Raw genomic sequence first — 15423 nt, 5'->3', positions numbered from 1 at the left:
CCTCATTACCATAAACTCTAATATGGTCAAAAGGGACCTGTTATGGATGATAAAAGAAACTCTTATCACTCAGAGAGTTCCAAAGATTTTAGGAACTCTTGCCAGGATCCAGAGACAAAGACCAACTATACATTTTTTTTTAAATTTTACCATAACCATCCATTCTTTTAATACAGATCACAGAAACTTATTCTACTCATAAACTTAAATTTATCCAACAGGGCCTCTTGGTTCAGAGAAAAGGAATTATGATGGGACAGATTAAGTCAATGTGCTACAAAGATGAAATATATCAATCTGTGTGACCTAGTTCTAGTACCAGAAGGTATTCATTCCTGAAAAGTGCCTTTTAGAGACCTAACCTCAGGACCTTTTGGCTACTTAAGAGAATATGTATCCAACATTTAAAAAATATTTAGTATGTATGTATGTATTTATGTTGATGCATTATAGTTCCATAGTGTTTAAAATTGAATGTAAACATGAAAATCTGAATTACTGGCTGAAAATATCATAACTAAGCAGATTAGTTATGATGAATGACTCTGAACTTGGAGAGAATAAAAGACCACCACCTGCCCATCTCTATCAGGTACCTATCAGAAAGGAGAAAATTTCTCTGTATATTTAGAATATAAGAAGACAGTTCTGAGTTTGGATTTTATAAGTATCAGTTTAAACTAATTTAAAGGAAACTTAAAATAATTATAATAATCAATCACATATTTCTATGTTTAATCTTTCTTTTCCTGCTAGGCAATAAGCACACAAAGGTAAGCACTGAGTTCTTATTCACCATTGAGTCCCCAGTAAGTAGCCTAGCATCTGGCACATAGTAGGAGTATAATAATGTAATGCCCGAAGTTCCGAAACCTCCCACAAAAGTCCACCAGAGTCGTGAGTCAAAGCCAAGCGGCAAGGGTCGTTTATTGCAGGTTCGAACCTGGTCCTCTGCGCACTCGTCGCCAGTGACGCAAGAGGCCTCGATCAGGGTTGGTACAGCGTTTTTATAGACAGAGACAAATAGCACAGGGGAGGTTTCAAATTATGAGGGGCCTGATTGGTTGATTTTAAAGTAAGGACATTTGTTGTTCTCTGATTGGGCGTCCTTTGTCTGTCCTTTGGCGGGAAGGCTTTGTCCGTTACTTGTGGCGGGAAGAAAAAAGGGGAAAGGGGGAAGAGGGTAGGGTAGGTGGGGAATGTGCTTAAGCAAGCAGGTTTACAGAAGCGAGAAATGCCGGTTAGTTTATGTACAATTACTCATTCCATTACCTATCAGACTACATTTAGGAAGGTTTACAACCCATTCTACTACACAGCGGGTTACATTCAGGAAGGGCTTCACAATGCTCGTAGCAAACAGCAAGCAAAACAGACTTCTCAGCAATTGTATTTCTTATCAAAGATCCATAATAAGCAGAAAAGAGAACCTAGCTTTAAACTAAGGCAGGGCTGTCATTTGGATTGTTCCTTTCAATAAAGATTTGTTGAATAAATGAATCGGGAAGACCTAGTTTTGAATCTTGACCTCAGTATTTACTGTGACCTTGAACAAATTACCTAACCTATTAACGCCTCAGTTTCCTCAATATTTATAGTGATAGTACTGTTTAATAATAAAATTTGCCCAAGTAAATTTGAAGATCTAATTGACTTTATTAAATGATTCATGAATTAGGCAAAACCCCACCTAGCAAGTAGAGAGGCACTCTGAGGAGTTACACAATATGGAAGATTTTTATAGACAAAGCATGGAATAAGAAAGTTATTAGCACAAGAAAAGGATTGTTCCCCAGGAGGCTGTTTGCTAGGGGAAAAAGCAAGGTGTCTTATCTTGCAGATTACCTCATCTTTCTTTGGTAAATGGAGAGGACCCAGGTGACAGACTCATTGGTGCTGATGAAAAACAAAACAAAACATTTCCTGACTGACTGGTTAAGGTCACATTTCTGGGGGAGGTTGAAACTGCAGTTAGATTGGATATTAAGCCCTGGTTTGGGAACTTGGTCTAAGTGACACTATTTTCAGCCTGTGGTTTTCTTTTTTTCTTTTCTTTTCTTTTCTTTTCTTTTCTTTTCTTTTCTTTTCTTTTCTTTTCTTTTTTCTTTTCTTTTCTTTTTTTAAAATTTTTAAATGTTTATTTTTTTGTGTGTGTGAGAGAGAAAGTGTGAGCAGCAGAGGGGCAGAGGAGGATGGAGACAGAATCGGAAGCAGGCTCCAGTCTCAGTGTTGTCAGCAAGAGCCAGATGCAGGGCCAGAACTCAGGAGCCATGAAATCATGACCTGAGCCAAAGTCACATGCTTAACTGACTGAGCCATCTAGGCGCCCCAGCCTTTTCTTTTCTTTTTTTCCTTTTCCTTTTCCTTTTCCTTTTTCTTTCTTTCTTTCTTTCTTTCTTTCTTTCTTTCTTTCTTTCTTTCTTTCTTTCTTTCTTTTCTTTCATTTTCTTTCTTTCTTTCTTTTCTTTTCTTTTCTTTTCTTTATTTCTTTTTTCTTCTTTCTTTTCTTTTCTTTCTTTTTTCTCCTTCCTTCCTTCCTTCCTTCCTTCCTTCCTTCCTTCCTTCCTTTCTTTCTTTCTTTCTTTCTTTCTTTCTTTCTTTCTTTCTTTCTTTCTTTCTTTCTTTCTTTCTTTCTCCAGTACTAACCTTTTTATTTTGGGGGAGATATTGGTGAGATAACACATGCAGGTTACTTATCATACAGCATGGTGAGTAGTATGCATTCAGTAAAAGTTAGCTACTATTATTGTGTTTACCAAAGTTTAAAGGGCACAGAGGGAATAACAAGAATAAAATTTATATTACTATCTATGGCCCATACTTCCATAATTCATTCAATATATTATTTTGTGAAAGCTCCTAGATTAAATTGACTCCATTCTATTGATTATCTTGCATTTAGTAGATATTAATGCTAATTGAATGAATGTATGAATGCATAAATAGGAATGTAGTATTAAATTTTAAGCAGGTGGCTGAGTATATAATATGTGATAAATATAATGATGAACAAAATACAATCTCTGCCCTAAAGATCTTAGAGTATGTTTGTGGGAAAAATATCTAAATAGATCATTGCCATGAAGTATGATAAATACTGAGTTGGAAACATCTAAAAACCAATAATTATACACATGCATACACAGAGCTGCAGAGTGAATGGCCATGGGTGCATTAACGTGAGAGTCAGTAGTTCAGAAAGCTTTCTCACATCCATATCCTTTTTATCACTTGAGGGAAACATTTTATGTCTTTTGTGCCCATTTCTCAGATGCAGAAATTGAAGCTAAGAGGATTTCAGTGAATTGTCCCAGATTTTATAGCCCTAGAGATTAAATGCATGTATTTTGAGATCTCATCCCATGTCCCTGCTACCCAGCATTTCCTTTAATGTCAGTCCTTTAATAGCTAACAGTAGTATTTTTTTTAAATTTTGGATACTTATGGTTCTAATTGTATCCTGCATATGTAGTTCTCATTCGATGAGTCTTTCTTCATTAACTTTTTCATGTCTATGAATTTACAACTTAACAAATAGTCCTGGGGCATCTGGTTGGCTCAGTTGGTGGAGCATCCAACTCTTGATTTCGACTCAGGTCAAGATCCCAAGGTCGTGGGATTAAGCCCTGTGATAGGCTCCATGCTGAGCATGGAGCCTGCTTGAGACATTCTCTCTCTCTCCCTCTCTCCCTCTCCCCCTCTCCCTCAGCCCCTCCCCCGCTCGTGTGCGCATGCACACACACACACATTTTATCTCTCTCTCTCAAAAAAAAAAAAAAAAAAAAAAAAAAAAAAAACTCTTATAAAGTGATAAATAGGCCAAGGAGCTCTGAATGAAAGTTGCAGTGAGGACTTTGATTCTTAAATTAATTAGACCAGATGAGTATTTTCTTTTATAGGAGGCCTTAACATTAGTAAAATGGGGCTAATACTGTTGATCTCAGAGAGCTACTATGAAGATTAAAAAGATAAAACATTTGTAAAGCCCAGACTGGGTGCTCTGTATTAGATGGTTCTCGTCCTCTTTCCCTGTCAGACTCTGCTATGCTTCACGGTACCCACTGCCTGCTCTGCAACTCCAAGCAACTCTAATGTCCACAAAATGGCTTTAGAACTCCAAAGATAACATTGTTTGGAAATAGCATTACAGAAAACACACACGCAGCAGGACTGAAGACATACTGCATTTTACTTACATAAGAAAGTTAATGGCTTCCGTTATGTCTATATCAACCCCTCCTCACTGTGAGACCGCAGCCCGGGCTGTATTACCAGGCAGAGACTGCACAATTCCAGAGATTTTTCGAACTGTTACAAATTAGAATCCACGAGGGAAAGGCTCACTAGAGGACATCACAGGCGAGGTTATCATTTTTTCCTTTTGAAGTTGGGCCTCATATCTTTTTCTCATTATAATCATTACTTTGAAATATGATTTTTTTAAACAGTAATTTTCTAGAACAAAAGGGATAATACCATATTTCAAAAGCTTTACTGTGAAATTAAACCTTTGAACTACTGTGAAAGAAATTATTCCCTCAAGGCTGCAAGGCTTAAAGGTTATTAAAAATTTAATTTTAAGGAAGGCATCCAGGAAAAAAAAGTGTATAAATGCTACTTAGAACTCAGATTGCCCAACTTAATAACTCCCATTGCTCCTTATTTTTAAATAATCTGGAAGTGTGAACAAATGCACTCCCATTTTTTTCCGTGGCAAATCAGTATGTCAACAGATGGCTGGCAGTGCTCCTTAACATCGTCTGTCTTCAACTGGAGGTACATGCACTGCAGTGGTTCTGCTGGTATCTTCTGTCTCCCCCATTTAAAAGATAATAGAACAATGTAGAAGTATTACACACAGGATACACTGAACTGAAAGAATCCCCCAAACTCCAGATATTGTAATAAAGAACAAGTATCCAAACCACAGTATAAATGGTCCATGCTGGTATGATAGGAAAAGTTTCCATTTTCTCATCTGTGAAGTGAAAAGAATTTTCTTCATCCTGTGATACGGACGTGATATTAATGCTTCTCCATTGATCAGACAATGTGACCTCAGGCTTCTAACTTTCTTTGTGTTCCAGTTTCCTTATCTGCAAAATGAGGATAAGAACAATACTTACCTCATCTATGTCATAGAGTTGGCATGAAGATTAAATCGATTCTTATCTATACAATGCAGGGGATGGTAACTGGCACATAGTAAACATAATGTATTATTATTGTTATTATTAATTTTAATCCTACCATGTCCAAGTAATATAACGCATTCTTAAGAGAAAAGAGCAAATACATAATAAGTCCATGCTTATTTTTTTAATGTTTATTTATTTATTTTGAGAGAGAGAGCACAGCCGGGGAGGGGCAGAGAAAGAGGGAGAGAGAGAGGGAATCCCAAGCAGGTTCTTTGATGTCAGCACAGAGCCTGACATGGGACTTGATCTCATGAACCATGAGATCGTGACCTGAGCTGAAATCAAGAGTCAGCTGCTTACCTGACTGAGCCACCCAGGTGTCCCAGGAAGTCCATGCTCTTAAGGAGCTCACAAGTAAGTAGGAGACTAACCGAATAAGGTACTGTGACTAAAAGCAAAACAAACAAACAAACAAACAAACAAACAAACAAAAAACCCCAGCACATTAGAATGACAAATCAGTGGTATGCTTAGTATCCTCATCTGTGATTTGGATTTGCCTGTGTGGTAGACTGGGTGAGAAGAGGATGTGGTTAGGGGAGGGTTCCCCAAGGAGGTGCCTCAGGAAAATCATTCTAGGCATAAGGGAGTGAAAGTTCATGGAGTATAAATAAAACCTATTTCCCAGGAACACTGTGGAAGAAACAAATGACATGAAGCCATGCTTCTCCATCCTGACTGCAATTCAAGATCATCCATGAAGCTGCTTAAAAATACCATTTTTGATCTCCTGAATCAGAATCTGCTGGCCTGCAGTCTGGGTATTGGTGATATTTTTTTTTTTTTAATTTTTTTTTTTTCAACGTTTATTTATTTTTGGGACAGGGAGAGACAGAGCATGAACGGGGGAGGGTCAGAGAGAGAGGGAGACAGAGAATCGGAAACAGGCTCCAGGCTCTGAGCCATCAGCCCAGAGCCTGACGCGGGGCTCGAACTCACGGACCGCAAGATCGTGACCTGGCTGAAGTCGGACGCGTGACCTGGCTGAAGTCGGACGCTTAACCGACTGCGCCACCCAGGCGCCCCAAGGGTATTGGTGATATTAACAACACATATAAGTAATTCTGTGGCACAGCCAGGGTTGAGAACCACTAAGAAATGCACTTTGAAAGCATATTGTAAACAGTGAATCTCAATACAAATGCTAGATATTGTGATGACTGTGTAGTATCTATTTATTTTTGACTGTCCTAAACTGTTTACCAGGTAAGATTTTTACAAACTTTACTTATATTGGCGGTAACAGTGGAGCTGGAGACTATTACATCTTCTCCATGCTGTGCAGTGAGAACCACCAATAGTGTGGTAGAACTTATGACCCTTTCCAAGGCCATGCAGGAGCCTGAGGATGTCAGCCCTCACAGCTCCCTGTGCTTGTGGACTGGTTTGGTGATCCACTGGGTGTCAGGAGTTCTTCTGAGAGCTTTATGGAATGGATGAATGAGGATAACCTCAAAGGGTTTGTGCGTGGAATCTTTGCAACCCAGTAAGAATGCAAGACTCTCAGAGCCCCACAGTAGCATCCAGCTCACTCCTCTGCAACAGACTGAAGGCTTCGGGCAAACTAGCTGGTTAACACCATGATGAACAGGCTTGCCAGCAGTAGCACCCTTAGGAACTGGGAGTTCACGGCCACCCCGTCGCTCACGAATCTGAAATATGGCATAACCTTGCTTGGCCTTGTATCCCAGTCTGTGTGCTTTATCAGGCCAGGTTGGGCAGGGGTTCCTGTGGAGTGTAGAGAGCTGGAGGTACTGGCAGCAGCACAACCTGAGAAGAAAGCACATTACACTGGACTGTTTCTTCCTCCTTAGCTCCTGGGGGTACGTGTAAGTGCCTGTCCTGCTTACCTTTGAGCAGATGGCTGCCGCCACATGGAAAGGAAAGAGCCTTCCTCCCATGATCTTTTTTGGACCTACTACTGCTTAGTATCTAAATAGGTAAATACAATGATCTCAAGCCCTTTACACGTATAGTGTTTTGTTGTTTTTGCTATTTTGTTTGTTTTGGTTTGTTTTGGGTATGAGGTTTTTTGTTTCGTTTTATTTTTATTTTTATTTTAATTTATTTTTTTGCTAAGTATGTTCACACACTGGGGCCAGAAGTGGCAAGCAAGACTGTGAATGACAAGCACAAGAAATTGGACTCACAATGAAACTTTTTCCAAGTTGGGAAATGATTAGATGTGGTGCTTAAAATAGAGATTGTCTCTGCTCTTCTGTTTCTTATGGAATAACCCATGTTAGGACAGAGATCCTCATAGAACTAACCAGGTGTCCAGTGCACTCAGAAAGAACCAGATTTGTCTCTCCTTGACATCATTCACTTGCTGAATCTCACCTGCAAAGGTTCTCACCCAGGACACAGTAACCTTGAACCTACCATAACTGTAAGCTTTTCCTACTAGATTGTGTGCTCCTTGAGGGCAGTGACAATATGTCTGTCATCCACTGTTTCTCTAGTACCTTGCATGGTGCTTGTCATATAGTAGGCACCAACAAAGATTTATCTAGAAAGGATAATTGAATTTTTCCTTCCAGTGGGCGTAATGTGAATGCTATTTGGATCTCTGTTCACTGCCTTTGGGAAAAGGGTTGTTTCCCTATAGTCTTAGTTGTTAGCTTATTTTAAAAGGATGTTTATGAGAGCTAGTGGCATGTTCCTGGTATGATTACTGTAAACAATTATTTTCAGAGTAATGTGGACAAATAATTCAATTCTGTTGTGTACTTCCACACCAGGCAGGGGTAAGGTCTATGTTTGCCCTTCTGGGCTATCACCTTGAACTTCTGCCTTGAACATGAAGCTATTAAGACATTCTGTTTCTCTTCTGAAGTCCTTGGTGTTGCCCTTTCTTTCTTTCTTTGCTTATCTAGAGTTCAGCAAAGCAAACCATTCATTATATATTTTTAAGAAAAATTGCAAAGACTATGCAATATGTATAACATGTAATTCCTTATTAGTGTGACTGTTGCTCTCCTAAATGCCTAGTATGTCAGATAAAACGAATTTTCTCATTAACCTCATGCATGCCAACTTGTCAAATTATGATGAACCAAACAAGACTGTACCCAGAAATTGAGCTGCAATCATTACGTTTATATGGCTTTGCCAATTAGTCTATAAATAACACATTTTTAACACACTTCACAGTTTTGAAACTAAACCACTTCTGAATGTTCTGAAATATAAGAATAGCAAAAAGACTATCCAAAGAAAGTAAAAGAAAATGATTTGCTCTTATTAGAGGAAATTAACATTATTTAGAGGAACAAGGGATCAGACAATCATATAGACATTCAACAAATATTTATTGGATGTCTGATCTGTGAATACAGTTTTCTTGGGTGTAGTAGGTGTGACTTAGTAAACAAGTTACTGGAATTTTTCCTTCAGTAGAAAATGATTATTTAAATAATAACATAATGTAAATATTTATTACACCTATATGGATTCAGGGTATTAGCAATGGAGTACTAAGATGAATAAGACAAATCACTATATTTATGGAACTCACACTTGGTAGTGAAGTCAGATAAAAAATGATTAGAAAAGAAATTGGGAAGGTAATAGTAGTACATACATACATATATACATAGTAGTATACATACATATATAGCAGCACGATGATAGCAGTTAAGGAAAGAAAGATAGATACCAGAAAAGGGAGGATTTGTAAAGCAGGAAATTATTTGACATAATTGTAAATTTCAGGACCTGTCTAAAGAATGAAAATGATTTGGGGAACTATGACCTGTGTTTGTTTGAATCATAGTTTTTGAGTTCTAACATATGTTTGGAGGAAACTCTGGGGTTTGCGTGAGGGACTGGCAGGGAACATTGTCCATGCTCAGTGTCTCATCAGTTACAGAGAGTAACCCAGTTTTGTTTCCATCATGCACACTGCCTTTTGACAAAGACAAACAAAGGTGAAAGTAAACAGGAACCAACTTCTTTTGAAGGTACTTTAGAGTAACTCATCCCTGCTGAAGATTTTCACCCTCCATGCCCAGTAACCATATAAACTACTTTTGCCAACCACTTTTTTCTTCTTAAAAAGAGTTCTGGTAAATACGGTTTTCCCCATCAAGTTTTATTTCAAGTGATGTTTTAGTGCCCTGTGAGACCTTACTGTAACACCCATAACTACTGCTATGCCCTACTATCAAGTGAAATAAGACACAGATGCACACTTCCCATCCCCACTCATAAATGGCACAGACAAGGTCTGTCTCCCCCTGCTAACGTGACCCCACAAGAACAGAAAGCACATCTCTCTTATTGACTGATTTGTGTCCAGTACTTAGCATTGCTCAATAAAGATGTGTGGAGTAAATCAAGAATAAGCTAACTTAATCCTCACAACCCTCAAGTTCTTTTTTGAGCTGGTGTAGTGAACAAATGTCATTTTTCCCCAGAGTAAAGTTGATACCCATTCAACTCAAATCTTATATTGATTTCATTTAAGAGTGTAGATTCTCATCACAAGAAAGAAATGAAAAGAGAAGCATGTAATTACGAGAGGAGAGAGACAGGCATCTTCTAATTAATTAAGAAATGATGCAATTCTGGTCCCTTTATTTTAATAGAAACATTATTTCCGTTTTCATTCTGAGTCAGGAGGTGTGGGAATGAGATGAAGATTGCAGGAGCATGAGAAGGGAAGAGTCACACATAATTGGAGTCTGCAAGTGTAGATGGTACATCTCCAAAGCCTGGCAGTGGAGGGAAAATGGTGGGCACAGGACAGCTTCATTTCCTTGAGAGAAACCAAACACGGTTCTTTGCAAAAATCTTGTGTTCACTTACTTTTTGAAGGGAAAATAATAACAACTAACAAATGCCATTACAGGGCATGCTTTGGCAAAAAAGTAATTTGTACTATAATTATATAATACAGACTCAGATTCTCCTATATTAAATGGGAATATAAATATTCCTTCTCATATGGAGTATCATGTATCATGCAAAGTGCTTAAGGTGCTGGTACATACTAAGTCTTCGTGAATGTAAATGTTTGTCATTGGTGTGTCTTTATAAGTAACTCTTCACCTCAGGCCTGGAAAGGAAACATTTATTAATCTCACTTCACGGGTGGAGGGAACATGGGCAGGAGAAATGAACTAAGTCCCCCCCACTCCATCTCTTAACTAGAAAATGGAAGAGCCAGGACTCTAATTCAGGCTTTCAGTAAAAAACACTCTTTCTTCTGAAATAAATTTGGATAACTTATTTTTTTCAGTTGCAGAGGCTTTGTCTTGTTATTTTTTTTTTTTTAATTTGCTAATCTTGATAATGTATTTTTTCTTGTCTTGTAGTACATAGTTTTAGAGTTTGTCAGTTTTAGACTTGAATTAAAAATGTGCTTATTTGATGGTCAAACAGGCATCCTCTCATCATATATTAATGGTAATGATTTCTGTTTGAGCATCTTCAGGTTCCTAAAACTAAAAGGCCACAGGTTTGAAAGTGAGATACAGAGAGATATGTTTATGCATCCACAAAAAGAGAGAGAGAGCTGGGGAAGGGGAGAGATGTACACTCATACAGATGCATGGGACAGCCCTGAAGTGGGGTTTCTTGACAACCCAGTATCTGGGAAGGGGCTGAGCCAAGAGCAATTTGCAGTAATTACACTTGAAAGAAGTAACCGAGTCCTCTCCATCTGGACAATGAGAGGGCAAGGTGCAGACATGAGCAAAAGAACTAATACCATGCAGAAGGAATGCCTTGTACCTTCTGTTATTATTAAATGCTAGTGGTGCATCAGACATTGCCCTGCTAGCTAGCTACTTTTCGTGTGCTATCTTCACTCTTTAATAACGTGCTATCGTCTCAGGATTAACATAGCTTTTAGAAGCACAGTCTGGAGATCTTTCATTTTTCCTGGGTATCCCACTTGTCCAGACAAGTACTGAGCTGGCTTTTTATGAAAACTGGAGTCTGCCTTTATCTGTAAGATGTACTGAAAAGTGTAGGTGATTGGGAATGAACAACCTGTCTCAAATTTAATTTATTTTGGTTGGAAAGACAGTGATATCAATAACTGGGAGATGTGCTTGAAGCCTTGAAACTGGAAAACTCTGACATGGACACTCACAAAGGTCACCTCCATGAGGGCAGGGAGCAGAGTAAGCAGGTAATCACCCAGAACTTCCCAGATCAAATCTGTAAATCCGTGAAATGATTATCACTACATCCTGAGATGTCCATACCAGGCTTCTTAGATAAGCCCATAGGCCCCAGAACAGGAAAAGCCTTTCCTACTCTGACAAAGGTGAGCTGACTCTGCCTTCGGGTGTGATTTTCTGGGCTGCTGAGTACAGTCAGGAGTCACCAATGCTTGACCAGCTGATCATAGGTGCTGACAAGAGGGCATGGGTGTATGTTCTAATTGTTGATTACCGGATGCTGCATACCTGAAGGAGAGTTAGAGGGAGGCTTCAGTGATGCCACTTTTCATCTTCTCCAGTTTCACTGCCTCCTACTCAACTCTTTGGACTGGGTACACACAGCAGGAAGACAGGCCCTTAGGGTTTGCCCAGAGCAACCTCATTGAAAAATGCCTCCAGCTTCCCCTACCGCAAGTGGAAGGTGGGGGAAAGTGCTCGCACCTGCACATGCTTCCAGGAGCACAGCTCCAGAAATACCCAGGCCTTTGTTAATTCTTCTCCAATAAATATCTGCCGCAGATGGGCTTACATTTCCGGAATCAAGTTTAAACTGCCCGGAAAACTTTAGATTGGTAATGAGTGGTAAGGAAAGCCTGCTGTTGAGTGGAATGGAATCCTGAAGCCACTGCCTCATTAATCTGAAGTCATCTTTTTTTTTCTTCTAATTCTAAAATGACTCACAAAGCTCCATTAGGTTTCTTCTCCAAAAAATGCACTGAGGTTCCAAAGAGATGTATTAACACCTTCCACACAATAAGTAATAACTCTTAGATCTTCAGACTTTTATATCAGAGATGATATCACTTGAACATAACCATGCATTTGTTTTAATCTAAGTGATGAAACAGATAAGAATTAGTCATTCCCTAATGGAAATCAAGTATGATTCATTATTTGGCAAATGTTTATTAATTTGTTATTAATTGCTATTTACAGAGAATAAAATTATTTTTTCTCATATGTCATATTATAATATTGTCTATATGCTCAAGAATCCTTCTGAGATGGTAATTGTTACAATATGTCCTTTTAAATAACTTTTCTTTGTTCTTCCAGTGCTCTAATTCTGATTGTACCAGTTATTAACTTGGAAACTTTGGACGGGTTAATTCACTTATTTAAATTTAAGTTCCCTAAAATTTTTAAATGGGTTATTGCTTGAATGGAATGAGATAAATCTGTAAGCCCATACAAATTTCTTTTAACTCAACTGAGTTCTGTTGTGTTAAAACTGTACTGAGTTCAGTACACACTGAGCATACATTCACCACTCTGTATAACTTATTTTCTTTTTCTCAATCATCATATGAAGTAGGTATTATCCAGTCATACAGAGGAGGAAACTGGAGCTCAGAGAGTTAATAAACAATTTTCACAGCCAGTGAGTGACAATAAGAATTTGAACCTCGGGGCGCCTGGGTGGCGCAGTCGGTTAAGCGTCCGACTTCAGCCAGGTCACGATCTCGCGGTCCGGGAGTTCGAGCCCCGCATCAGGCTCTGGGCTGATGGCTCGGAGCCTGGAGCCTGTTTCCGATTCTGTGTCTCCCTCTCTCTCTGCCCCTCCGCCGTTCATGCTCTGTGTCTCTCTGTCCCAAAAATAAATAAACGTTGAAAAAAAAAAATTTAAAAAGAATTTGAACCTCAGTCAGGATGATTCCAGAGCCCCGGCCACCTCCCTAAGCATGAGTCATTGATTTTGTAGTTTATTATTCATTTCTTTGTGGTCTTTCTTTAGTAAAATGCTTCTCCTCTTATATATCTCCTATTTTGCAAAGTCAATTTGCCATGGAGCTAATATCATTCATTGAATGTCAAATAAGAACCTGCACGGGCAGAGAAAAGGATAGATGGTACTGAAGATCTGGGAGAGAAAATGAAAAAGATAGAACTAAAATATAAGATGATCAGTTTATCAGCCAGGGAAATTCACACCTAGAATATAAGTTTTGATTGGGAACATTTGCACAATGCTGAAAAATACTCCTTTCTTGAATTTTCACTTTCTTTTTCATACCTTTAATAATTCTGTCCCCTCTTACCCAAATCCTTTCATTCTTGTACAGTTTTCCCTTAGCTTCAGCAAACTGACTTTTTCTCAAAGTTGTGTATTTTCAGCTCCCAACCAGCTAAACTTCATCAGCATCAGTCATTTCTATCCTCAGAATGTGGTTCTCTGGTAGAACCACTGGTAAAGAGTTTTTAGATGAATCCCACAAGAAATGAGGTTCTATTGATCAAAAAAAAAAAATGATGAACATGAAAATAGCACTATGTTCCAAGTACTCTATTAGTTTCCAAGAATATGAAGTCAGGTTTAGAGACAGATTCCATTCTCCAAGATACAAACATTTAAACATATAGTAACAGTGACTGATGATAAGGGTAATAATAGAATTGCACCATAGAAACATGAGTGGAGAAAAAAACTACCATAAGGAGGTCAAACAAGATTTATAGATGATGTGGCAATAGAAAAATTCTAGAATGGGGAGAAGTTTACCCCATAGAAAAGCAGAACTTGGGCAGTGTAAACCAAGGAAGCACTGTGAGCAAAGACAGGGTGGTATGAACAAATGTCAATGTTTCCATCTGAAGAAGAAGCTAAAAGTGCGAAAACATCAAATTAGTCCTGCTATGAGATTTTATCTTAACCTTAAATATCAAACAAAACAACAATAACAAACTTTTTAAATTTACTTTTACTTTTTAATGTTTTTATTTATTTTTGAGAGAAAGAGGAGAGAATTCTAGTCGGGGGGTGGGGGAGAAAGAGAGGGAAGGGAAGAATCCCAAGCAGACCCCACACTGTCAGTGCAGAGCCCTCCTAGGGCTCAAACCCACAAACCATGACATGACCTGAGCTGAAATCAAGAGTTGGACGCTTAACCAAGAGCCACCAGGCACCCCAATAATAATAAAATTTGATTTTGGATTAGACAAAGTATATTCTGTATATATTAAAATATCAGTGGATTAATCCACTTTATTCAAGATTACCTGTTGGTTGACTGTTCTACCAAATGCTTGACTAGCCATTGAGCATGCGATGATGAATAAAGTAGACACAATACCTGACACAGACAGTTTATCATCTAGTGGAGAAACAGACATTGAATAACATCAGATAGATAATGTATAGTTTCTAATGCGGTAAGTAGTTTAATAATGCAGTGAATGAAAGAGATGTTTCAGCATAACATTTGCTGGGATTGGTGAACAAGGTCAAGAGAAAAATTCAACCCAGGAATGAATACATACAAAATAAGCAGAGGGGATAAAAGTAGAAACTGTCAAGTGTTTAATTTAAAAAAGAGCCGAACATCTGCTTTGGCAAGAGGCTATTGACAAGGGTTTGAAACATTATATTTGGCTCAAAGTATAAATAGGATTACCCGTGTTGATGTTACTATTCGTTTTAAATTAGTTCAGTGGGTTCCCTAAAATAACAAAGATCCAAATTATGAGTGTGATATTCCTCATTTTGTTTTATAGATTTATCTGATACATGCAGTTTGCTTCTAAATATATTTTAAAGATATTAATAAACTAAAATATTCACAAAGATGGATGCCCAAGACCTGCAATTCATGCTGTATGTAGTAATGGGTAACAAAAGAAAAAAAATGCTGCACACCTGGAAGTGGAATGGAATGGTTATAAGAGCTACATCAGACATTATTTTCAGTCCAGCCCTTTCAAGTACTGCCATACCTTTTGGAGCAATTGATTTAATTTCTCTAAGCCTTAATTTGGTAATCTTTATTGGAGAGAAAAATATAACCTATTTCTGGGGCACCTGGATAACTTAGTCGGTTAGGCATCCAACTCTTGATTTTGGCTCAGTATCTCAAGGTTCTTGAGCCCCGAGTATGGCTCCACACTGACAATGCGGATCCCTGTCTCTCTCTCTCTCCCTCTCTCTCTCTTCCCTGCCTCCCGCTTGCTTGCTTTCTCTGAAAATCAACAAACTTTTAAAACAATGTGTATGTGTGTGTATGTGTGTGTGTGTGTGTGTGTGTGTGTGTGTGTGTGTGTGTGTATATATGTATGTA

At 38.4% G+C, this 15423-nt stretch overlaps 1 protein-coding gene and 1 pseudogene across 11 annotated transcripts in view; one reads left to right on the top strand and one right to left on the bottom strand.

Moving 5' to 3' along the window:
- Positions 1-15423, top strand: part of TENM4 (teneurin transmembrane protein 4) — a 2941751-nt gene that overhangs the window by 802318 nt on the left and 2124010 nt on the right. The window lies entirely within an intron of this gene.
- Positions 6423-7099, bottom strand: LOC112865765 (large ribosomal subunit protein eL15 pseudogene; annotated as a pseudogene).

This window comes from Puma concolor, chromosome D1 (assembly GCF_028749965.1).
Source record: "Puma concolor isolate L17-30 chromosome D1, mPumCon1.1.hap2, whole genome shotgun sequence".
NCBI lineage: Eukaryota > Metazoa > Chordata > Mammalia > Carnivora > Felidae > Puma > Puma concolor.
The sequence above is the reverse complement of the archived record's forward strand: the minus strand, read 5'-3'. Positions and strand labels throughout refer to the sequence as shown.